At 52.6% G+C, this 11,236-nt stretch overlaps 2 pseudogenes across 1 annotated transcript; one reads left to right on the top strand and one right to left on the bottom strand.

Annotated features, from left to right (window-relative positions):
• Positions 1 to 218: 218 nt before the first annotated feature.
• On the top strand, positions 219 to 1,532 carry LOC103641400 (basic blue protein-like; annotated as a pseudogene). The gene is made up of 2 exons (XR_560294.2): positions 219 to 909; positions 1,239 to 1,532. The product of XR_560294.2 is annotated as a basic blue protein-like (transcript).
• Positions 1,533 to 2,081: 549 nt separating this feature from the next.
• LOC103641399 (signal recognition particle 19 kDa protein-like) lies at positions 2,082 to 10,296 on the bottom strand (annotated as a pseudogene).
• Between the last annotated feature and the right edge of the window lie 940 nt (positions 10,297 to 11,236).

Below are 11,236 nucleotides of genomic sequence, written 5' to 3'. Positions count from 1 at the left end.
ACCACATACACTCCCAACCGCTCAGCTTGCTAGCTTTGACGTCAAGGCGACGTACGGGTATATATACACTGCTTGCTTGTAGGTCGATGTGAACATAGCAACGTCAGCGTATATGTGTGAGCTTTTCATGGTCACTCGTAATCGAACGATAGTGTACAATAGCAATCAAGCTACTAGGAACAGTACTGTAACCAAGAAGCTTTTGTACGTAGCTTCGATTCTCCTCCCCCACAAACACACTTGTAGGTGTAAAAAGGATATGCACGCGCGCGTATACATTGGTGCACGTAACACTTAATTAATACGTAGCTTTTGGACGTAGCTTTTCTACACTTGCTTGACGACGCCTCGGGAGAGGCCTCCAAAACATCCATCTTGTCGATCAGCTCGTCGTCGCCCATCCCAGGTATCATCTCCGTCCAGGAGTCCATCGGCGGCGCGCGTACGTCCTCGGTCCAAATAAAAAGTGTAATGGGGCGCCTCCGTTGTGGGTCGTTGGCCGAACCCTCACCGCTCCATTTCCACCCGCCTTCACGCCTCCACTCCACTTCAATGGATGAAGCCTATAAAACGGGAGCACCCCCGGCGGCCATTGCCAAGCACCAGTCCACTCATCATCGCCATCTCTTCTCTTCTCTTCTCTTCTCTTGCTCGCTGATCTATACATACCAGAGAGGTAGTAGCTAGCTAGTGGTGAGCATACAATATAATCAGCAGCAAGATAGTAATGGCGCAGCAGCAGGGAAGAGGCAGTGGTGCTGTGGCCCTTGCGGCGGTGCTCCTCTGCGTGCTCCTTCATGCCCACGTCGCGGGAGTCGGCCGTGTTCACCGTCGGCGACCGTGGCGGCTGGAGCTTCAGCACCAGCACCTGGACTAATGGCAAGCGCTTCAAGGCTGGGGACGTCCTAGGTACTGTACAGTGACGTCTCACCGACCAGCCTGACCTTCCTTCCTGTGATCCTGCTGTCGCATCGATCGGTATATATATCCAAGGGCGATATGTCTTTTGCTTATGCAGCAGAGAATCTTGGCCGACCGTTCGAATTGAACACACGACACATACCAGTAGTGGCCTTTTAAATGCTCATAAACATAAGCAGGCGTGTTAAGGCGTACGATTAACTATATAGATTCGTAGCTGTACTACATAGACTACAGTTGCATGGGTTGAGATTTTAGATCGAATTATCTGAACTTTTGGTGGTGGTGGTGGTGGTCGGCGCCGCCTGCCGGTGCAGTGTTCAAGTACGACTCGACGGCGCACAACGTGGTGGCGGTGAACGCGGCTGGCTACAAAGGCTGCTCGGCGCCGCGAAGTGCCAAGGTGTACACGTCCGGCAACGACCGCGTCACGCTGGCCCGCGGCACCAACTACTTCATCTGCAGCATCCCCGGCCACTGCCAGTCCGGCATGAAGATCGCCGTGCCGCGGGCTACATACATCTACCTATCGACTGCCTGATTGTCAGTTCGAGTGGCTTGTATCGACTCCCTGATTGTTATATATGAATAAAACACACACCATCATGACTCGATGCGTAAAGTAACAATGTGGTGTGTGCACTGCTGAGTACTATCTATATACGCAACACCTAAATGTTGGGAGATTAAGAGCCAGTTTGGTTCGTGCCTAACTATACCACATTTTGACTAAGTTTAGTCATCCGAACTTTAAATTGAAGAACTAACCTTAGTCAGAAAAGTTAGACAAAGTGTGACAAGTTAAACAGTAAACCAAACATGCCCTAATATCAGGCGGGAGCGGGATCAAGGGAATTTTAAAAGTTGTCGTGCAAGGTAATTATGCTACAGTGAATCATCATTGCATACGAGTAAACAAAAACAGATCAAGTACCGGATAACAGCTCAATCAACCAGCTGCATCCTCAGGTTAGGTGTTCCTTCCGAATTTTAAGATAGCAGGAAAGATGGGTACATAAATTTTTAAATGAACCAGAATCTCGCCAAAAGTTGCAATGATTTTCAGGCCTCAGAAAGACAACTTCCACACACAGAAGCTTAGCACGAGGACGAAAAGAAGAGAAAGAAAAAAAGAACACAAAATGGTACTGCCATCACTTTTACTTTTTCCCGCCTTTTGTGTTCTTTGAACTCCCACCGGGTAACGAATTGGGCGCTGCCTCCTGCTTCTTTGTTCTTCCGTGATATTTGGGAACTAGCTCTGCTATTTGCATCATCAGTAGCTTCTCTGTAACATGTGAAGGCATGTCAGTAAGATACAACTGATGGACTCCCACATCTATACAACGGGAAGCTGCAGAGCCTCATACTTCATTTTTTTACAAAATGGGCAAAAAAAAGGCTTAAGCAAAAAAAATATGGCATCGAATTTCAAGGTATGCAATTAGAATGAAGCATAATATCAGTGCACGCCCTTCAAAGTCTTACTTGTAGTCCTTAAACACCTCTATCCAGCTCAGCATAAACCCCCTCTAGGTGGTAGGAGATAGATGTAGAGTTGCCATAAACGCAGGTACTGAAAAACATTCTACCACTCATTCACACAGTTGTACCTAACAAAGGCTGTGGTCTACAGATTGTTTGCACAGAAGTACAGCAATATCACAAATTTATATCGATATCAGTATCAAAACATTGAGTATTCAATAAGAGTTCAGAGATGATTCTAGATCATGGCAGAGCACACGGGGAGAGTGGGAACAATGATTATATGAGAACTGAAGCAGAATTTTGAAGAGTATTACATACTCAGTCGCCCATGCTCATGCCTCAACCAAAGCTAGAAGTCAAGCTAGAAAAAAGACCATTTGTATAGCATAGTTCCAAAGAAGTAATCCATCATAGTTACACAGTGATGTCATCAAGCCACACTGCTCTTGGCAACATTATAGCATGATACATCCTAAATGGTATAGTTGTGGATTGAACCAAAAGCTCTCTAATATGACAGAAATGCCCTAAATTTCATTGGGTATCCACTAACAATGATTCTAGAATGTCAGAAGTATAGTTGAATATAAATATATTTCGCTTACGTATGCAAAAAGAATGCCCTAAATTTCATTGGGTATCCACTAATATCATGACATACTAACAATTATTCTTAGTATGTCGTGATATTATTATGTGATCTATGAACTTATTAGCTGAGCTACGGGCACTATTTCATGCATTAGCAGTGTTAAACACTTTAGCGGCGACTTAATTTTGCAGCGCTAAATGTCCAACCAGCCAACCAGGCACGAAATGAGGTCCAAGAAAATTTCCACTGCCGCAAATCCATCCCATCTATACATGGTATATAAGCGTCCTTACAAACCTTAGCACTTCAAGTTCTCCCCTCTCATTCTCAACCTGTCTCAGTTCTAATTTCTTTTATGATGGCTCGTCAGTTCAGCGACGGCCATGAACTGTGAGCCGCATGCCCGCATCTGTGAGTGACCACAAATGACTGCAAGCAGCGGCTGCATGTCATGGATGCATGAGGTCGCCTCGGAGGCTGTGGCCATGGCATCTGTGGTTTCTTAACTCCTGTCCGATTTTTATAATGAATCTATATAGTGGCTAAATCATGGCACAAGTGCCACAAACCTTAGGAATTGATTGCAAGGATTCTAGGTTTGACATGTAGCTCCTCAGTTTGTGAGAGAATTGGGGTACATTTGAGAAAATATAAGAAAGTGTTGGAATGTGAACCCTAACCCTAACAGGGGTTGGGTGATGTATTAATAGGCTGAGTAAACTGGGCCAGGCCCATTACAGAGGGGAAGACCCCAAACCTATTCTAACACCCCCCGCAGTCACAACTCTATCCTGTACAGATGTTGAGACTGGATCGAAAGTCTAAAAATACACTCGACGGTAACCCCTTGGTGAAGATATCGGCGAACTGCAACGTGGTGGGGACGCTGAGAACCCGAACGTCACCGGCAGCGACACGCTCGCGAACGAAGTGCAGGTCGATCACCACATGCTTCGTACGCTGATGCTGCACGGGGTTGGTGGAGAGGTAGACCGCGCTGACGTTGTCACAGTAGACGAGAGTGGCGCGCTAGAGGAGACTGTGGAGCTCGTGGAGGAGCTGGCGCAGCCAGGAGGCCTCTGCCACGCTGTTGGCCACGGCACGGTACTCGGCCTCAGTGCTGGAGCGAGAGACGACGGGCTGACGCTTGGCGGCCCAAGAGACGAGGTTGGCGCCCAGGAACACAGCGTAACCGGAGGTGGACCGGCGCGTGTCGGGACAGCCAGCCCAGTCAGCGTCGGTGTAGACCACGAGCTCCAATGTCGGGGATGGTCGGAGAAGGAGGCCGTAGTCGAGGGAGCCGCGGAGGTAGCGCAGAATCCGCTTGAGTGCGGTGAGATGGGGCTCCCGCGGAGTGTGCATATGCAGGCACACCTGCTGGACGGCGTATGCGATGTCGGGCCTAGAGAAGGTGAGGTACTGGAGCGCAGCGGTCAGGCTCCGGTAGGACGTCGTGTCGGCGACCGGAGGCCCGTCGTCCTCAGAGAGCTTCGCCTGAGTGTCGACATGCGTGGAGCAGGGCTTGCAGTATGACATGTCAGCCCGCTCCAGGATGTCGATGGCGTGCTGGCGCTGGTGGAGGAAGAGACCCTGAGGCCGGCGCTCGGCGGTGATGCCGAGGAAGTGGTGTAGGGGCCCCAGGTCCTTCGTCGCGAACTCCCGCTGAAGGGCGGCGATCGTGCGGTGTAGAAGGTCGGCGGTGGATGCCGTGAGCACAATGTCGTCGACGTAGAGCAGGAGGTAGACGGTGTCGTCGCCGCGCCGGTAGATGAACATGGACGTGTCCGACTTGGCCTCAACGAAGCCGATGGAGGCCAGGTAGGAGGCGAAGCGACTATACCATGCCCGTGGCGCCTGCTTGAGGCCATACAGGGACCAATTCAGCCGGCAAACCAGATCCGGACGGTCAGTGTCGACGAAGCCGGTGGGCTGGCTGCAGTAGACAGTCTCCGTCAGAGTGCCATGGAGGAAGGCATTCTTGACATCGAGCTGATGGATCGCCCAGTCGCGGGAGAGGGCGAGGGAGAGGACGGCGCGAACAGTGGCGAACTTGACGACGGTGCTGAAGGTCTCGTCGTAGTCCACTCCGGGGCGCTGGGTGAAGCCCCGAAGGACCCAATGGGCCTTGTAGCGGTCGAGGGAGCCGTCCGAGGTCAGCTTCTGGCGAAATAGCCACTTGCCGGTGACCACGTTGGTGCCTGGTGGATGCGGCACCAGGTCCCAGGTGTGGTTGGCCAAGAGGGCCGCGTACTCCTCCTCCATAGCACGACGCCAATGTGGGTCGGCGAGGGCAGTGCGAACGGAGGAGGGCACCGGGGAAGCGTCGGGTGGAGTGCTGGACGTAGCAGCTGCCAGGATCAGCCGGTCGACGGGGCAGAGAACGCCAGCGGCGCGCTGAGTCACCATCGGATGGACGTGCCCGGGGTCGCGGTGGATGGCGACCGGGTGGTATACGGACGACTCGGAGCGAACCGTGTGGCGCAGGCATGATCGACGTGGCCGCGCGTGGCGCAGGCGGGGTCGACGGGGCCGCGCGTGGTGTAGGCATGATCGACCTGGACGCGCGTGGCGTAGGCATGATCGACGTGGCCGCGCGTGGCGCGGGCGGGGTCGACGGGGCCGCGCGAGGCGCGGAAATGGGCGCGAGCTGTGGCGTCATGGCTGCACGAGGAACAGGTAACGACACAAGATGGGGCGCCGGGGGTGGGGGGGAACCGGGTCGGACTCAAGGAGGGAGTCAAGATCGGTGGGTGGGGTGGAGCCTGCAAGGGGAAACACATCTTCGTCGAAGACAACGTGACGAGAGATGATGATGCGGTGGGAGGTGAGGTCCAGGCACCGATACCCCTTTTGGTCAGGGGAGTAGCCGAGGAAAAGGCAGCGAGTGGAGCGAGGAGAAAGTTTGTTAGGGGCGGTAGCGGAAATGTTAGGGTAGCAGGCACAACCGAACACGCGCAGGTGGTCGTAGGAAGGGGCTGTGTTGTACAGGGCAAAGTGAGGTGTAGGGTGGCTCACCGCCTTCGAGGGAAGATGGTTGAGAAGATGCGTGGCGGTATGAAGGGCCTCTGCCTAGTAGGTGGCAGGGAGAGACGCCTGAAAGAGAAAGCAGCAGATCATGTTGGTGGTGGTGCGAATCATGCGCTCGGCCCGACCATTTTGAGCAGAGGTGTAGGGACACGAGAGACGCAACTGGACACCGTGAGTGAGGAAGAAAGAGCGGGAGGCGTTGTTGTCGAACTCGTGGCCATTATCGCACTACAGGGCACGGACCGGGCGCCGGAACTGGGTGGATACCCAGGCGAAGAAGTGAGTGAGGGTGGTAAATGTGTCGGACTTCAGCCGAAGGGGGAAAGTCCAAAGGAAATGGGAGTAGTCATCCAGAATGACCAGGTAGTATTTGTAGCCGGAGAGGCTAAGGACAGGAGATGTCCAGAGATCACAGTGGACAAGATCAAAGGCATGAACAGCCCTGGACGTGGAAGTGGAAAAAGGAAGACGGGAGTGACGACCGAGCTGACAAGCATGACAGAGGTGCTCAGAAGAGCCCCGAGTACATGATATGTCGGAGTGGCCGGAAAGCTGGGACATGATGTCAGGTCCAGGGTGCCCGAGGCGACGGTGCCAAATGGCGGAGGAGGTGGTGGAAGTAGCAAGAGCATGTGATGTGGTGGTAGTAGTAAGTACAGGAGATGAGGCTACTCTGGTGTGGGGAGTGGAGGGCAAGTGAAGAGAATAGAGGGGGCCGGAGATGTCACAGCGAGCGAGCACAGCATGTGTGGGAAGGTGGCGTATGGTGAGACCCCAGGGGTCGAACTCCATAGAGCACTGGTTGTCACTAGTGAAGCGACGAACCGAGAGGAGGGGATGAGTCAGTCCGGGAGCAACAAGGACGTCGTTAAGGCAGAATGGTCCTGGAAGAATCGATGTACCAACTGAGGTGACCGGGAGGGTGGAACCGTTGCCGACGACGATGGAGGTAGGATGTGAGGGGTGGGGTGGATGGGAGTGGAGTAACGAATTAGTGGTGGGGGTAGTGTGGAAGGAGGCCCCGGAGTCAACCACCCAATCGGTGGTGGTTCGGGGAGGTGGAAGTGGCGAAGGTACGGTGTGAGCGGAGAGGGCCAGAGAAGGTGCCCCGACAGAGGCACTAGGAAGGGAGGGAGATGACACGGGCTCAACCGCTAGGGAGGCGATCGCAGCACGTGGGAAGACAAGCGGTCCAGGCACGTGACGGCCCGCCTGAGGGTGGACCTCGACGCAGTCCCGAAGAATAGGGTTGCAGACTGGATCAAAGGACACGAACATGGCGCGGATGAGCTGGCCGTCGTGGAGGAGGACACGCACAATCACAAGAGCGGCGGGTGAGGTAAAGCTCATGGCAACCGGTGCAGGAGGGGCGAGGCACTGCTGGGGCCGGGGCGCGATCAGCCGGTGCAGGGAGGCGTGGACTGGACAGCCGGGCGCGGGACAGCAGGGGTGCAGATCCGCGTGGAACAGCAAGGGCGCGGGTCCTCCGGGTGGGTGCTCCAGGACGGCGCAACAGGTCCTGCGGTTGTCGAGCCCAGTCCTCAGGTCGGCGTCAAATGCGCAGGGGCAGGGCGCTGTTGTCGCGCGGGGTGAGGCAGCTTTGCTGGCACCAGGGCGCGACGGACAGTGCGCGCGGTAGTCAGGGACACGCAGGCGTCGCGGCGCAGCAGGGCCCAGACACACGGGTCCGGCCGGTGCGTGGCGCACGGGGGGCGCGCGACCTCCCGCAGCCGCCGCACAGAAGGCCCCGGAGCGGGCGCGGCGAGCCCCGGCAAGGGAGTGCAGCTCGACCCCTCGCGAGGGCGAACGAGTAGGGGCACTCGGGGAGTCGCTCGGCTCCCTGGCGGCGCGGTCAAATCGCCCTGGGCGGCGACGACGGCTCGATCTGCGGCGTGTTGGCTGGTGTCGGCGCAAGAAGCTGGGCCGGCGACCTGGATACACCGAGCAGCGCCTGGATGCGCGCGGGCCTCACAAGGGTCGCAGCGCCGCAGCCCTGCTCCTCCCGACCTTGTGGAGGAGCGCCTTGACCTGGCCGCGCAGGAGCGCCTCCCCGGAGGCGGGCGTGCGACGCGGGGCCCTGCGGCGGGTCTTAGCGCGGGAGAAGAGGGCGGCGGTGTCCGGCCCGGCGGCGGCGCTCTTCTGGGAAGATGCGGCGGCTGGTGACAGCGGTGGGGAAGGAGGGAAGAGAAGTCGGCGGCTGGTGGCTGGGAGGAGAGAAGAAAAAAAACCTAATCTGATACCATGTTGGAATGTGAACCCTAACCCTAACAGGGGTTGGGTGATGTATTAATAGGCTGAGTAAACTGGGCCAGGCCCATTACAGAGGGGAAGACCCCAAACCTATTCTAACAGAAAGGAATAAGTATGTAGAATATTCTACATGCATCTGTTACTGTTATATTTTCCTTGCACATGAATATTTCAGCAATTTTATTCACTTTAACTTCACCTACAGGTTCACACAAAGAGACGCAGTCACGCAACAAACAACTTCATGACAGGATGATCTTGCATTTGTCAAATTCAACTCTAAACTCAAACAGAGCAGGGAGAACAAGATAAAGGGACCATTTAAAAACCAATCACCAATATTCCTGAGGATGAGGAAATGAATGGATCACTGGTATTGTGCCCAATGCTTTACCAGAAAAGCAACCGGAAGGTGTACAAGTTGGAGCAAGAGCATCATCATCACAAGGAGCAGCAATACAAAACAAAAGGAAGAGAGGTACCCAACTTAAAAAGAGAAGGAAGCTGATTCCTGACGATGAAGAAATGCAATCAGCTGCTTCCTCTACAGATTCAGAAGATGAGGATCACCATTTTGACATGCATTCACCATCTGCATCATCTTCTATGGCTTTGTTCAGATCTGCAGATTACAATTATCAAGTGATAGATCATTATTTATGCTGCCCAATGTGATGTTGCCATCATTTGGTTGGCTATTCGACTATTTGCTTACAGATGTTAGAGTGAATGCACTAACCAGTTTAAACCAAAAGCTTAAGCTGTTAGGAGAAGAAAGGCAATCTACTTATACACTTCAACACCCTCACTCACGTGCAACTAGAGAGGAAGGCGCAAACGTGGAAATAAAGGGGCGGAGACACAAATGAAGCCTCTACTAGGATTCAAGCTCGAGACCTATGGCTGTGATACAATGTTAGAGTGAATGTTATAACCAGTTAAACCTAAAAGCTTAAGCTATTGAGAGAAGATAGGCAATCTACTCATACACTTCAGCACTAGATAGCTGGACAAATCTTAAACTACTAATTGTTTAAACTTTAGCTTGATAAATTCTTATGTGCTGTGTGACTATGTGAGCGGCCAGGTGTCACCTACTCTGGCTACTCACCTATGTGTTATGTGTATGTGTATTGTCACTATTATCTACTATGTGACTACTTATTGCTTCCTGCTGAAAATCTTACTTATATTGGCAATAATTTGCATGGTATTATGTGTGTGAAAATGTTATATGCCTTAGCACTTCTAAAATGGCCGCTACGGTGTGTTTAGCGTTTTCTCTGAAGGTGTCGCTAAATGCTTTAGCTCGCAATTTAAAACATTGCAAGTCTGAAACAGAGATACGCATTTCATGAGTTTCGACATCAAATGGTAAGTTCCCTAACTAATAAGTGGAGTAAAAATATGAATTATAACCCACTACCAGTTCGCCATCTTCTTTCTTAGATGCAATCATCAATAAGCAAAAACTATTTGTTACACGAAGGAAGCGCTTGAATATTGCGTACTTGTTCTCCCAGCTGAATCAGTAGCAACTCATGATGGTATCTTCGGAACAGAGTATAATATGTATGCAGTCCCATTCTAAATTCTGCTTAGGTGAAAGCAAGTGTGCAGTTCGAGTTCGGTCACTTGTTTTAATAGAAGGATTGACCGAGGAGCCGTCATCTTTCGTGAGCTGCACCCTGACCCTCCCCACCTGGAAGAAATCCCGAGGGTACGCCTTATCCAACTAAGCGTAGCAACAATTGGCCCATCAGATGTGCAAACAAATGAGTCTTGAACTGGAAAAAAGGAAACGATTGGAGGAGGGATAAGGGGCGCGTACCTCAATGGCGTGGGGAATTTTGAGGTGCGAATAGCAGTCAGTGATCTCGACGCAGGTGGGGTTTGGACAGGCCTTGGCAGCGGCGGCCCTCGGCGACCGTCTTCTTGGAGTTGAGGTAGACAGGGTAGATGACGTTCCACTTCTTGATGGCGCTCCGTAGGTCGCCGCCGCCGCCACCGTCCATCCGCGTCACCTGCCGCCGGCGGTCGAGAATTTTGCAACCGTGGCACTCTCTTCGGTGGGCTTTAGACTATTGGCACCGTCATCGATGCAATTTGAACCGTGGCATTATAATCTCGCTCGATTTGAAGAAATGGCATCCGGCTGTCTTGATGGTTATTAGCCATTTACCTGTGTCGGTCGTGCCCTCGCTCCATTCGCTCCGTTACTCCCTGGTCGCCGTCTTCGAGCGTCTTCTATCTACACTGGCGCCGTCTTATATCTTCCTTGGTCGTCGTCTTCTATCTCTTGCTCTCTCGTCTCTGTTCGTTGGAGTTCGTGAGAGGTCGGCCTTCCTTTCCCTTCACTAGTGACCTCCTTGCGCCGAGGGTGGTTCTCGCACCTCCGCCGCTGGTAAGATCTCGTATCTTCTTCCACGTGTTAGCTCTGTAACCCTAGGGTTTGCAGCCATGGATTCCGGCATGGAATCTGCTGCTGAGCTCTTTGCCTAGAAGTTCTCTGCGGCCGTTGATGCAGCCTGTGACACCGTGAGTGCTTCTGCTGCCGCCTGTGTGGTAGCTGGTGATCTCTATGCCACATCATCAGTAGGTAACCATGTGGTTTCTATGCTTGATGTTCTTGAATCCGTTGTGGAGGCAGAAAAATGTGTTATGTGTTCGTATCAACAGGCCAGTGCAGCTGTCGTTTGTGCTCAGGAGACATTGGCCAAATACTATCAGGTTTGTATTCTGAAACTTTTACTGAGCCAATGCTTCAGATTTTTGTGCCATATGGTTTATAGCAGCCCTGTGATGGAATTATAATAACCTAAGTGCTTTTTTGAGGCTTGTGATACATGTGAGATGATATAGTTGCTTTGCCCTATGATGTTTTCTTTGAAAATATTGAATTGTATACTACACTTGGTGTTTTTTGTGGAAAATAGCTGATGGCATATGGCTGTG

This window comes from Zea mays, chromosome 10 (genome assembly GCF_902167145.1).
Source record: "Zea mays cultivar B73 chromosome 10, Zm-B73-REFERENCE-NAM-5.0, whole genome shotgun sequence".
Classification (NCBI taxonomy): Eukaryota; Viridiplantae; Streptophyta; class Magnoliopsida; order Poales; family Poaceae; genus Zea; species Zea mays.
The sequence above is the reverse complement of the archived record's forward strand: the minus strand, read 5'-3'. Positions and strand labels throughout refer to the sequence as shown.